Source organism: Aegilops tauschii, chromosome 7 (assembly GCF_002575655.3).
Source record: "Aegilops tauschii subsp. strangulata cultivar AL8/78 chromosome 7, Aet v6.0, whole genome shotgun sequence".
NCBI classification, from domain to species: domain Eukaryota; kingdom Viridiplantae; phylum Streptophyta; class Magnoliopsida; order Poales; family Poaceae; genus Aegilops; species Aegilops tauschii.
The window spans coordinates 486,299,800-486,314,793 of record NC_053041.3 but is presented as its reverse complement, the minus strand read 5'-3'; positions in this window follow the sequence as shown (position 1 = coordinate 486,314,793).

The window sequence follows — 14,994 nt, the reverse complement described above, 5'->3', positions numbered from 1 at the left end:
ATGTTTTTATTTGAAATTCACGATGATGAAACTATATGTTATGACGGTTATGATATGCATGTTTTAATTTGAAAGTTTTTAAGATATATATCGTGTAGTGTTTGAAGTTCATGCGGCTAAGACACAAAATACACATATTTTGTTTTTACTCCACTAAGTATAGGGGATCGGCTAGGTGCGGCCACCGTTAGTGGAGTAAAATTTTCCTTCACTAACTTTACTTTGCCGGATACTCCCTTAACTTTTAGGGATCGGTTAAAAATACCCGTAGCTAGATTCATGCAAGTCCTTTTGTGTTCCATGCATCATGATGCTTGAATTTCTTCTTGCATAACATAATACAATAGCAATAGAGAAAGGTGACATAGATATCATACTACAATAAACAAGATAACAGTTCAGGAGCATGCAAAGGTACATATGGTTCAACACAAATGGGATCGATACCCGCTTAGTAACGTGTCAGAAATGCTCTTATATTATGGGATGGAGGGAGTGGCATACTAAGCTTGATCTGGGAATAAGTAGCTTTCCTTGACTGGTTGTTAAAGTGGCTGACTTCATTTGATACGAAGACATGTAGCATTTTCTTCACCAATTCCTGAAGCGAACTGTTTGGTTTCAGACCCATAAGTGAGAACGGCATGTTGTGTCAGCGAGTGATATAAATTTTTGAATTACTTTGCTCTATGTAGTTTGTACTAACTTCCTTCTAAATTTGGAGGCTGGGATCCATCTTTTTCTCGTGATCTTTTCTTGTTTTGCAAAGCAGATGTGTCATCCAGCGACTGATTTATATCAGAAATTAGCTAGGCTTTTGTCTAGTTGGCTACCTTTCCCTTCTACAGTACCCAGAGTGGCGACTTGCGGCGATTTGCCAGAGATAGACGTGATGTCGTTATCCTCTCCCTTTGAATCCTTCTTCCTAGGTCAATCTTGTTCCTGATCTTCTTATTCCCCTGTTTCCCTTCCAGTTCTACACTTTTCTCTAATTTTCTAGCTTGGTCCCGAGTTGCTTCCGCTCCTCTGCTTTTGACCCCAAATTGTGCTACGTATCACCGATTTCCCTGATTTTTGTTCTTGCTATTGTCTCTCTCGTTCTGTTGCGTCCTTGATGCAATTTGTCTCTACCATTTCGTCTGCCTCCATCGTCTTGTTACAATTTATCCTAAAGCCTTTAGCAGGCTGTGAGTCGCGGGAATGTTCTCAAGGGCTTTGGCGGGAGTTCGTCATGTATGCTATGCAGGTTGGCCGTCGGCCAGGTTGCCTGCCAGAGGGGTGCAAGGGCATCGTGTTTGATCTGTTTAGTTTTGAGGATATAAAAAAGGGTGGGGAGATATCGAAGACATCAAGACATCTAGAGAAATTATTGCAACGGATGAAGGAGATATCTCACCCATTTATTTAAAAATGTGATTATAATACATGTTTGACGGATCTTTGTCATATGGATGCACATGTTGTGGATAAAAGGTACAGAGAGGAGTGTGAGGTCCCTTCTCAGTTGCATGTTGTGGATCCAGATCATCACAAAGTTCATGATGTATACAAAATTCACATAGCTCATACAGTGGAGAGTGAGGTTGGCTCAGTTTTGTATGATGATTCAGAACATATTAAGGTCCACCACTATGTGCAATTTCAGAGAGAGGTGTCTGTCATTAGTGTTCATGTGCTTGATTCTATAGTTCTGCATGCTACAGATGAAATGGGGTATAAAACTTTGTAAGTGCATCTAGTGCCCCTTAGTGATTTTGGTGTATTGAAGACTTATAGGTTAAGGGACTGATGCGTTTGTGAGTGTACACAGCTCTATAAGTCTATGAGGAGTTTGATATTTACAGAGAAAGTCGACCCCTAAAAATGAATATCTTCAACTGAAGACTTTGGACTTCTGAAGACTTTCTGAAGACTTTGAAAGTGAAGAGATTGGAGTGACCTTGAAGACTTGGTATTCATTCGAGGAACATGAAGCGTGAAGACTTTTGTTTCCGTAGTTTCATTTTCTCTTTCTTGAGTCATAGGAAACACCATACTGTTAAAGGGGGTCGAGGAAATACTAAGGAAAAATTTCCAAGTGATGCTCAACTCAAAATCCTACACCTACCAATCCCTTCGAGTGAAGCCATTGGAAATATCATACAGCTCAGTCAATTTCTTCAGTGACACAGACGAAGTTCTTATGGTCTCTGAGGAATTTGTTCTGACTGAGGAGTTAGGAATTCGCCAGTGCGGATTGCCTACAAGTGAGGAACATGATAGCCCTGAGGAATTTGATCGTCAAATTTCCGACCATTGCTGATGAGTCATTCCAGCCACTCATGACTCTGCCAGGTCAACCACTAGTGTTGCGCCTGAAGAAATTGTCAGGCCAGCTGAAGCTTCAACCGCTGTTCCTGAAGAAACTGACCATGCCAGGGCAACTGCATTAGTTGTGCCTGAAGAAATTGAACCAATTTCCTCTGCTCCTCCTGCACCTACACCAAGTCCCATTCTTCCTTCTGCATCAGAAGCAAAGAAGACCAAGGCTGCGGAGCGTGCAGCTGTGAAGAAAAGGAAAGCATCAACTTCATCAGAATCTTCAGCTCCGAAGAAGATGAAGAAATTGACCAGCTCTTTTGAGAATCTGATTGATGCTGTTCCAGTCTCAAGCATGTCATCAAAGGAACTTGTTCCTTTTAATGAAGAATATGTGATCCCAAGCGGATCCGATGAAGATATTCCTTCTGCTACTTCTTCAGAGAAGTTGGATGAAGAAATTGAAGTGGATGCCATCCCTTCAACCCCAGTTGTCTCATCGCCCGTGCCTCAGTTCACTGCTGAAGAGGCAGGCGTTGAAGAAATGAATGATGAAGATGAGGATGTGGACATTGGGTGCACAACGCCTGTGATGAACAATGACTTTTGGGAAAGTCAGCACCCCAATTCTCCTTTGTTCACTCCTCTGCAACAAATTCCCCAGTCCCCAGTGCGAACTGATGTTCAAATGGGATCTGAAGAACCACACCCCAATCCGTCTATTCATGACGAGATTCCAACCACTAGTGCTGATGGTAATGTTGATGAAGAATTGAAAACCCAGGCTGCCACTGAAGAAACTGAAATTCCTCAGCCTGTGGATCCTGAGATTGCGATTCCTGAGGTTGTGATGCAATTAACTGATACTCCTCAGCCCAAGCCAAAGGATCCTTTCTCGAAGAAGAAAAAATTCAAGGCTGATGACTTCTTCCACGAGCATGTATTCTTCATGGACTACAACCCCTATGACTCTGCTCGTCTTAGAACAAAGCATTTCTGGACTGCCAGCCAAGCCAACTTCTATTCTTCGCTGCTTTTCAACAAAGACAAAGTCTTCGACCATGAGCATATTCCTCACGTGGACATGGAATCACTACCTTGCTTCACGCCAGTCCTCAGTGTTCTTCATAACGCAGGACTGCTCAACTTTTGTACTGACATTGTTGATTGGAATGAAGAGCTAATTCTTCAGTTCTATGCAACGCTGCACATCACAGGAGATGCTGCCGATGTGAACTCTTGGGTATCGGACTGGATGACAGAGAATACTCACTTCAAAGCCCCGACCTCTGAATTGCTTCACGCCCTGCCTGTCAGTCCTCCCCTTGAAGGTGCTCGTTGTATATACCATGAACTTGAGCTTACAGATCACTACATGCAAGTGTTGATGAAGCTGCTGAAGCCCGGTCAAGCCCCAAGGACCAAATTCCTCGTGAAGGAATTGTTGTATGTGCCTCGGACTGTCTATCACATTCTGACGAAGACTGTGAGTCCAATCAAAGGCCACGACTCGAATGATGAAGTAGTCGTTGGCATCATGAAGAATCTGCTTTTCAACATCATTCATGGCGTTCCTGTCAACTACCATGATTTCTTCATGTGGACTCTGGCAAATGTTGCACTCTCTCCGTTTGAGTTGAAGCCTTATGCTCCTTGGATTATGAGATTCCTTAGAACAAGGTCTTCACTCAACTACAAGGCTAATTTTCAAAATCATCTCAGCTACTTGCCCCCCATTGAAGTCCTCAAACAGACATTTTCCTCAGCTAATGAAAAGGGAAAGGCCACTGATGTTATTGATGAAGGCATTCGTCCATTGGATGGTCAGTTCCGCAAAGCTACATCTTACTCCACCAATGATGACTCTGCCACTCATGACTCTGTCGCAAATGCTTCAAAGCAAAATCCTCAAGGCACAGCTCCAAGGGTGATGAGTGATCTTGAGCTTCTCCTCAGTCTTCACTAGAAGGTCGATCGCAACCACAAATGGGTTAAGCGTCAGTTTGGTTCTATTCTTCACAACATAACTGCTACCCACAATGCAGTGAAGAAAAACCATTACTACCTCCATGATGTCTTCGGTCGCACCTGGGCTGTTCTGTCACATCTGTATGGTGAAGAAGATCTGAAGCAAATGGGTCTCAAGCAGGACTTTGACTGGTCTCAGCCACCAGCGAAGAAATACAAGAAGGTCAAAGTTCCCTCCTTGGTGGCTAGCTCATATTCTTTATCGCGCGACACGGACGAGCATGAAGATTTGGACGACACTGCGGCAGGCCCTACTACAACAACCGACCCCAACAACGCTGGTGCTTCTTCCTCAACATGATACTCTTCAGGGGCGTTAGTCCTCTTTTTTCATTCCTTTTGGTCATTCGATGACAAAGGGGGAGAAATTTGAGTTAGTCTTCAAGCGGGTCTACATATATGGGCGTTTTTTGCTAAGTTACAACTCTCATTCTTTTTGAAGACTTTGCTGGATCGAGTTGTAAACTTAAACCCTATGATGGTCTGATACTTTTGTTGTGTTATTCTGCATGCTTATTCCTCATTAATGTTAATGCACGCATGCTGAGTTACATCAGTCACCATATTTCATCATGCATTTCAAATTCTTCATAATATATGTCAAATGCGTGTATGAATTACAAGATATAGGGGGAGAACTCCATGATTCTACTCTTCAAGTGTGCATTGCTTCAAAAGAAAATCCCTCACTATGCACATCTTCAGGGGGAGTTCTTCTATATCTTGCAATCAAATTCCTCAATATCAGCATTTAAACTTCATATATTTATCCCCGTTGAAAACTTAACCTATATTGTCATCAATCACCCAAAAGGGGGAGATTGTAAGTGCATCAATCACCCAAAACTTAAGGGACTGATGTGTTTGTGAGTGTACACAGCTCTATAAGTCTATGAGGAGTTTGATATTTACAGAGAAAGTCGACCCCTAAAATTGAATATCTTCGACTGAAGAATTTGGATTTCTGAAGACTTTGAAAGTAAAGAGATTGGTGTGACCTTGAAGAGTTGGTATTCATTCTAGGAACATGAAGTGTGAAGACTTTTGTTTTCGTAGTTTCATTTTCTCTTTCTTGAGTCATAGGAAACACCGTACTGTTAAAGGGGGTCGAGGAAATACTAAGGAAAAATTTCCAAGTGATGCTCAACTCAAAATCCTACACCTACTAATCCCTTCGAGTGAAGCCATTGGAAATCTCATACAGCTCAGTCAATTTCTTCAGTGACAGAGACGGAGTTCTTCTGGTCTCTGAGAAATTTGTTCTGACTCAGGAGTTTGGAATTTGCCAGTGCGGATTGCCTACAAGTGAGGAACATGATAGCCCTGAGGAATTTGATATTCAAATTTCCTACCGCTGCTGTGCTACGCGCCAGCTGTCCCAAAATATCCACCCACCTAACGGTCATATCATTGAAGGGCATTTATGTCTTATCATGTCGGGCTGCTCCCTAGGCTATAAATAGCCGCCCCCTACAACCACTAGCCGGTTGGCTGCTCTGAGAGAAACTGACAATTGTCATTTGAGAGCATCCCATCCTCCGAGGACTTTGAGCAAAAAATCATCAAGTGAGGAAAACGCAAACCCAAACACCTACAACCCCAAAGTGATTGAGCATCACTGAAGAGATTGATCCTGCATGGATCCGCACTTGTTACCTTTGAAGACTGTGCATCTTCCAGACGGTTAGGCGTCATGGTCTAGAGCATCCAAGAGGAAATTGTGGATCGCCGAGTAACCGAGTTTGTGAAGGTTTGGAAGTCACCTGAAGACTTACCACAAGTGATTGGGCGAGGTCTGTGTGACCTTAGCTCAACGAGAATACGGTGAGGACTGGGTGTCCGAGACTGTGTTTCCTCAGGTTCAAATATCTAGCCGCTCCAACCAGACGTACAACTGTCACAGCAGTTGGAACTGGTCTACCAAATCTTTGTCTTCACCAAGCCTCTGGTTCTATTTCCTCAACTCTTTCATTTCCTCATTACTATGTAGTGTGCTTGTTCATACCTGTTTGAAGACTTTGACTGTAGATTTTCTCAATTTCCTCAGTTCAATTTCTTCAGTCTGTTTGTCTTCACCCTATTTTATCCTGTGCTTACGATTTCCTTACTCTGTATCTGTTTTAATTTCATCATGATGTCCATGTTTAAGTTATGTCATGTATGCATCTGAGTACTTATTCCGCTGCAAGTAGTTCTTCGCTTAGGAATTTCCTCACCCTGAAATTCCTCAGTGAAGATTTCATAAAAATCGCCTATTCACCCCCCCTCTAGTCGACTTAACGCACTTTCAATTGTAAGTGCATCTAGTGACCCTTAGTGATTTTGGTGTATTGAAGACTTATAGCTTAAGGGACCGATGCGTTTGTGAGTGTACACAACTCTATAAGTCTATGAGGAGTTTGATATTTACAGAGAAAGTCGACCCCTAAAAATGAATATCTTCGACTGAAGACTTTGGATTTCTGAAGACTTTCTGAAGACTTTGAAAGTGAAGAGATTGGTGTGACCTTGAAGACTTGGTACTCATTTGAGGAACATGAAGCGTGAAGACTTTTGTTTTCGTGGTTTCATTTTCTCTTTCTTGAGTCATAGGAAACACCGTACTGTTAAAGGGGGTCGAGGAAATACTAAGGAAAAATTTCCAAGTGGTGCTCAACTCAAAATCCTACACCTACCAATCCCTTCGAGTGAAGCAATTGGAAATCTCATACAGCTCGGTCAATTTCTTCAGTGACACGGACGAAGTTCTTGTGGTCTCTGAGGAATTTGTTCTGACTGAGGAGTTAGGAATTCGCCAGTGCGGATTGCCTACAAGTGAGGAACATGATAGCCCTGAGGAATTTGATAGTCAAATTTCCGATCGTTGCTGTGGTACGCACCAGCTGTCCCAAAATATCTATCCACCTAACGGTCATATCATTGAAGGGCATTTATGTCTTATCATGTCGGGCTGCTCCCGTGGCTATAAATAGCCGCCCCCTACAACCACTAGCTGGTTGGCTGCTCCGAGAGAAACTGACACTTCTCATTTGAGAGCATCCCATCCTCCGAGGACTTAGAGCGAAAATCATCAAGTGAGGAAAACCCAAACCCAAACACCTACAAACCCAAAGTGATTGAGCATCACTGAAGAGATTGATCCTGTGTGGATCCGACGCTTGTTACCTTTGAAGACTGTGAATCTTCCAGACGGTTAGGCATCATGGTCTAGAGCATCCAGGAGGAAATTGTGGATCGCCGAGTGACCGAGTTTGTGAATGTTTGGAAGTCACCGTAAGACTTACCACGAGTGATTGGGTAAGGTCTGTGTGACCTTAGCTCAAGGAGAATACAGCGATCCACAATTTCCTGACAGCAGTTGGAACTGGTCTACCAAATAATGTCTTCACCAAGCCTACTTGTTGAGGATATAGACCTTAGAGTCACCCGCCAGGAGGGGCCGGGTTACTCGTACGGTCGTCGCCAGAAGCCCGGAGCCAAGCTGGAAGACGATGGGCCAGAGATGGGCTAAGACGCGGATACGGCTTAAGGCCCATAGTTACAATCATTATTATCGTAGAACTTGTAGTGTAAGGCAAGTATGACTGAGAGTCCGAGCCGGACACTCTTATGAGCCGGCCGGGACTCTAAGGGCTGCTGGGCGTCAGCCTCGCTATATAAAGGACGACCCAGCAGCGATTTAGGGACAACAACGATCTCATCGAGAGCCGGGCATAGCAGTTTAGCTCCCTGGTGATCGTAACCCTAATCAATACCACCTCAAACTGGACGTAGGCTTTTACCTTCACCGTAAGGGGCCGAACCAGTATAACCCGCGTGTTCCTTGTCCCGCATTAACCCTTTCAAGCTTCCTAGTTGCGATGGCTCCACGACTAAGTCCTAGCTCGAGGACATCTGCCGTGATAATTCCACGACAGTTGGCGCCCACCGTGGGGCCGGCGCACGGTGGATTTGAGTTCTTGAAGGCAGCTTCGAAGGGCTCAAGGGATACGCTGTGGGCCGGATGACCAAGAGTCGTCGCGGCAAGCTCTACATCGACGATGCAAACTGGGGCCCCGACGCCGGCTCAATTGAGTATGGGTACCAGGTCCCCTTCGGCGGAATTCATGTTTTCATTGGCAAGACGATCTCTACACCGATCTCATCGAAACGGCTCAGCGCGCACGACCCGCCCGGGCCTGGCTGGCCTTAAGGCATGCTTTTGTGGGGTGTATCCATGGAGAACTCTTCGATCGATCTAGATCTGGTGATGAGACGGCCGCCGGCTCTGACGGCGAGTCGGCCACTGATGAGTCAAACTCGTTGTACCAACTTCAAGATGGTAGGCTCATGGGTTGTTCCGATGGCGACAGTATTCCGGACCTATTTGAGCCGCCAAGTCAGGTTGGAGTTTTTATGGCTGGTGCGCAGCCTGTTCAGAACCCCGCGGCTGGAGCGGGAAACCCGGTGCCTTCTCCGGCTCAGGTGCTAATGGATCTCACGGACAAGATGACGGCCCTGTTAACCACCACGGTTGACCCGGCGGATCAAGCTCGGCACGATGCGGAGGTGGCACAGCTAAAATTGGATCTAGTGAAGGCTAAAGAGGATCTTGCAGCGGAAGGGTTCAGGCTGGCTGCGGAGAGGGCGTCTCTCGATGCCCAAACTCAGTTGATCCAGGCGCAGTCCTTCCAACTCACGATGGATCAAAACGCGGCCAATGAGGTCCTGAGAAGGAGGCATCAAAAGGCCCAATCTCGACTCCCTCCGGTTTACGATCCACGCAACCTCTTCAACACGCCAGGTGCAGGGTCTAGTAACCCGCCAGGGGTCATAGCGCCCGGGTCAGGACCCCTTATTCAGCCACGAGTGATGGGGCCTCCCCAGGTGCCCCCTGCCCCGCCTCAGTATGTGCCAATACCCCCGGGTCATTATAATAACCCGCTGGAGAACATGGTCGCTGCGGCAGCACGGCTGGCGGCTCTACCAGTTGACGGCGACTCTCCGACGGCTATTGAGACCCGCCGGGTCAGGGAACTCCTTCAGACAGCACTGGCGCAGCAAGAGGCATACTCCTACAGCCGGGACAGGATCCACTCGACCCCTCGTCCAGGCCAGAGCCCAAATTACAGCCGGCACATGGTCTCAGCAACCGGCTCAAGTAACGTCCGACGCCATGACCCGCCCCCTGGCCAGGCCCGGCTCATAATGGAGCCTTTTACGCAGCAGACCAAGCGCGGCAAGAGGCGGAGCAAGTACCTCAGTTGACGGCTTACCAGACCCCCCCGGCTTATCCGACGACTTCCATTGATGTGGGTATCCCTACCAGGACCGGGGGTGTCCCTTGTTTAGTGCCAGCTATCCGTAATGAACGTCTACATAAAGACTTCATTGGCCCTAGGAAGGTGCCTAACTACACAGCTGACTTACAACCCGCAGCCTGGATCGAGAGTTATGAGATGGCTATGGAGCTGCTGGAGGTCAGTGAGGCGGCCATGGCCAAGTATTTCACCATGATGTTAGATGGGACTGCCCGCACTTGGTTGAAAGGGCTACCACCGAATTCCATTGGGTCTTGGGCCGAGCTGAAAGCACGGTTCATCCAAAACTTCAAAGATACCTGTAGGCAGTCTATGTCAATTGTGGATTTGACTAACTATAAACAGCAGGAGGGTGAGTCCACGACGCATTGGGTTCGCCGGGTTAAGGAGATCATACACTCATCAGACAAGATGTATCCCGGCTCAGCGGTTCTAATGCTGGAACAGAATTGTCGTTTTGTGCCCCTGAAGATGAAACTCGGGCGGCTTAAGCGCGACTGCAGTGATATGGGTACACTAATGGCAGCTCTTGTCAAGTATGTCGATTCTGATGGTACCAAGGATCCCCCTTCAGATGATGAAAGGACAGGGAAGGGAAAGAAGAACAGCAATGGCAAGGGTCCTCAGTTTATCCCGGGGAACCAAGGAGGAGGCAAGCGCAAGGCAGATGGCAGCCTAGAATTTGTGGCCAACGCCAGCGCACAAGGCAACAACCAGCGACGCAAGGGGAGGCCCCCTCCCCGAGGCGGCGGGTCAGGACCTTCACTGGAGCAGCTGTTGAATGAGCCTTGTCCGAGGCACGGCTCTAGAGAGAAGCCAGCGACTCATCTGTGGAAGGATTGTGCAATCATGAAGGCCTTTAAAAACTACAATGGCCCGGGCGGCGGCTCAGGCGCCGGCGGTTTTCATGGCCCGGGTGGCGGCTCAAATTCCGGTCCTCAGAACGGTCAAGGGGCTTTAATCAACAGTCTGGCCAGGGTCATCAATAGCAGCAGGGGGGTTATCAGACCAATCCAAAGCAACTTAGCGGTGGACAGTATCATGTGTTTACCACTAGTTTCTGCAAGCGAGATCAGAAGCTTCACAAGAGGGCTGTGAATGCTGTTGAGCCGGAAGTTCCACGCTACTTGCGGTGGTCTGAACAGCCTATAGTATGGAGCAGGGAGGATCACCCCCCCCGGGTGGATAACCCGGGCCACCTGGCATTAGTCGTGGCCCCTCAAGTTGGAGGATATAAGTTCACAAAGGTGCTCATGGACGGAGGCAGCAGCATCAACATCCTCTACTATGAGACTTTCCGCCGTATGGGGTTGGTTGATAAGAACCTCAGCCAGTCAAACACTATCTTTCATGGTGTAGTACCTGGTAAGTCGGCTTATCCAGTCGGCAAGATCGAATTGGAAGTGGCCTTTGGTGATGAGAACAACTACAGGGTGGAGAAATTGACCTTTGAGGTAGTCAAGATAAGAAGTCCATACCATGCTATATTTGGACGGCCGGCTTACGCCAAGTTCATGGCACGACCGTGTTATGTGTACTTACAGCTCAAGATGCCGGGTCACAATGGGACCATTACGGTTCACGGCAGCCGGAAAGTGGCTCTGGAGTGTGAGGAAGGCGATGCGGCTTATGCAGAATCTGTTTGTGCTACAGAGGAGTTGAAGTTCTATAAGGACAATGTTGACCCAACAGATATGACCTCTCTGAAAAAGCCGACTACGGAGAATGAACCGGCGATGAAATTTAAGTCGGCTGATGAAACTAAGCTTGTTGATTTTGTTCCAGGAGATTCATCTCAGCAGTTTAGCATCAGTGCCAATCTGGATCCAAAATAGGAAAGCGCGCTCATCGAGTTCATCCGTGAGAATAGGGACATCTTCGCATGGAAACCCTCTGACATGCCAGGTGTACCTAGAGAACTCGCTGAGCATACTCTCAATGTTGATCCAAAATTTAAGCCGGTCAGACAATTCCTTCAGCGGTTTAACGAAGAGAGGCGGAAAGCCATTGGTGAAGAGGTGGCCCGGCTCTTGGCGGCCGGGTTTATCGTTGAAGTCTTTCACCCAGAGTGGTTGGCTAACCCGGTGCTCGTACTCAAGAAGAACGGCACCTGGCGGATGTGTGTGGACTACACGGACTTGAACAAGGCGTGTCCGGCTGATCCTTTTGCCCTCCCCCGTATTGATCAAATCATTGATGCTACGGCAGGTTGTGCACGTTTAAGTTTCTTGGATGCTTATTCCGGATATCATCAGATTAAGATGGCAGTTAAGGACCAGGAGAAGACGGCGTTCATCACTCCCTTTGGAGCCTTCTGCTATGTATCCATGCCCTTTGGGCTTAAGTGTGCACATGCGACTTATCAGCGTTGTGTACAGAACTGTCTTCATAAACAGATTGGGCGTAATGTTCACGCTTACGTGGACGATATTGTGGTTAAATCCATAAAAGAGGAAACCCTGATAGATGATTTAAGGGAAACCTTTGATAATCTCCGGGTCTATAAGATGATGCTTAACCCGGCCAAGTGTGTTTTTGGTGTTCCTGCAGGCAAACTTTTGGGCTTCTTGGTTTCTGACAGAGGCATTGAGGCTAACCCGGAGAAGATCAAGGCCATCACCTCCCTGGCTAAGCCGGCGTGTATCAATGATGTTCAGCGCTTGGCGGGTCGCATCGCTGCTTTAAGCCGGTTTATAAGCCGTTTGGGTGAGAAGGCCATGCCCCTATATCATTTGATGAAGAAAACTGATAAGTTCGTCTGGAATGATGCAAACGCACGAGCCCTTACTACTGTATGTGGCGGCAAACTGACAAGGAGCCCTTACTACTGTATGTGGCGGCAAACGCACGAGCCGTCAGTGTGGCTATTGTGGTGGAGCGCAAGGAGGAGGGTAAGGAGCATCCGGTTCAGCGGCCGGTTTATTATGTCAGCGAAGTACTCATTGAGTCTAAGCAGCGGTACCCGCATTGGCAGAAGCTGGTATATGGTGTGTTCATGGCGAGCCGGAAGCTTAAGCATTATTTTCAGGGTCATCCCATCACTGTGGTCAGTTCTGCTCCTCTTGGTGATATCCTTCAAAACAGAGAGGCCACAGGGAGAATTGCTAAGTGGGCTATAGAACTTGGACCTCATGGTCTCAAATATGTGCCACGCACTGCTGTTAAGTCTCAGGCCTTAGTGGATTTCATCAATGATTGGACAGAGTCACAAGTACCCGAGCAAAAGCCGGATAACACGTATTGGACTATTCACTTCGATGGGTCCAGGCAGTTGGAGGGCTCGGGGGCTGGCATTGTATTGGCTTCCCCTAAAGGTGACAAGTTCCATTATGTGCTACAGTTGATGTTTCCTTGCACTAGCAATGCGGCTGAGTATGAGGCCTTGCTCCACGGTCTTCGGATGGCTAAGGAGATGAGCTTGAGCCGGGTAAGGTGCTTCGGTGACTCAGACTTGGTGGCTCAACAAGTATCAGGCAAGTGGGATTCTAAGGATCCTCTAATGGCGGCTTATCGCCGCGAGGTTGATGCTATTGCTGGGCACTTTCAGGGCTACCAAGTAGAGCACATTGATCGCAGGAAGAACGAGGCGGCTGATGCTCTAAGCCGGCTAGGCTCTCAGCGAAAGCCGGTGCCGCCTAACACTTTCCTGGACGTCCTGTACAACCCTTCGGTTAAGTTGCCTACAGAGGAAGACTTGGCTGTCCCTGACCCGGAGGCACGACTGGTGGCGGCTCTTCATGTCATACCAGACTGGACAATGCCATATCTGGCTTATATGACCTGGGGTGAGTTGCCTGAGGATGAAACTTTGGCCAGGCAAATAACCCAGCGGGCTAAGTCAATGATCGTTATCGATGGCGAATTGCATCATCGCAGTGTCATGGGAGCATTTCAGCGTTGTGTCTCCCCTGAGGAGGGTCAAGAAATCTTGCGTGAGATCCATGAAGGGGATTGTGGCCATCATGCCGGCTCAAAGTCCCTTGTGGCCAAGGCTTTCCGTCATGGTTTTTATTGGTTGACGGCTCATGCTGATGCAGAGGACTTGGTCAGCAAGTGCGATGGTTGCCAGAGGTTTTCACGACGGGCTCATGTGCCAGCTCAGGAGCTGAGGATGATCCCCATCACTTGGCCCTTTGCGGTCTGGGGGCTTGATATGGTTGGGCCTTTTAAAAGGTCCAAGGATAAGAAGACCCACCTCTTGGTGGCAGTGGACAAATTCACAAAGTGGGTGGAAGCTGAGCCAGTTAGCAAGTGCGATGCAGCCACGGCGGTTCAATTTATGAAAAAGGTGATTTTCCGCTTTGGCTTTCTGCACAGCATTATAACTGACAATGGCACCAATCTCTCCAAAGGCGCCATGGAAGAGTTTTGTCAACGAGAGCATATCCGACTTGATGTTTCCTCAGTGGCTCATCCTCAATCCAATGGTCAAGCTGAGAGAGCTAATCAGGAGATTCTGAAGGGCATCAAGCCCCGGCTTTTGGTCCCTTTGCAACGGACGCCGGGTTGTTGGGTGGAGGAGTTGCCCTCCGTCTTATGGAGCATCAACACTACTCCTAACAGGTCTACAGGCTTCACGCCTTTCTTCATGGTTTATGGAGCAGAAGCAGTCCTCCCCAGCGACATCCATCATGACTCACCTCGCGTGGCGGCTTATGTTGATACGGATAATGAACAGGCGCGCCAAGATGCTCTCGACTTGTTGGACGAACAGCGTGATGTGGCAGCAGCCCGGCCAGCGATTTACCAACAAGACCTGCGCCGTTATCATAGCCGCCGGGTCAAATCCCGGGTCTTCCAGGAAGGCGACCTTGTGCTCCGGCTCATCCAGGATCAAACAGATGCGCACAAGTTATCCCCACCTTGGGAAGGACCCTTTGTGGTCAGCAAGAACTTGCACAACGGGTCATATTACCTCATTGACGTTCGGGAGCACAAAGATTCACGTAAGTCGGAGGAGGAGACCCGTCGGCCGTGGAACATAGCTCAGCTTCGGCCTTACTACACTTGAGCCACCGGCTCTCGTGGTGTACATATTTCTCTCAGACATGTATATATTATGATAAAGCAATAAAGCAGGACCTCTGTCCTATTTTCTCCTCCAAATATGCACGTGTTGTTTTTATTACAAGATTACATGATGGCTTAAAGGAGGATCCGGCTTATGATCGTATTCGAATCGAGCCGTAAGCAGTAAAGTCACTTGGGGGCTTCCTGTTCAAACATGGGTCGTATTCGAACCAAAGAGAACATAGCTGTCGATACCCATTTGATTGGCAAAATGCCGAGCTCATTGGGAGGTTACCTTTGGTCACATTTGAATCATAGTTTAACCCCTCTGAGAACCGACGTGAATCGTATTCGAATC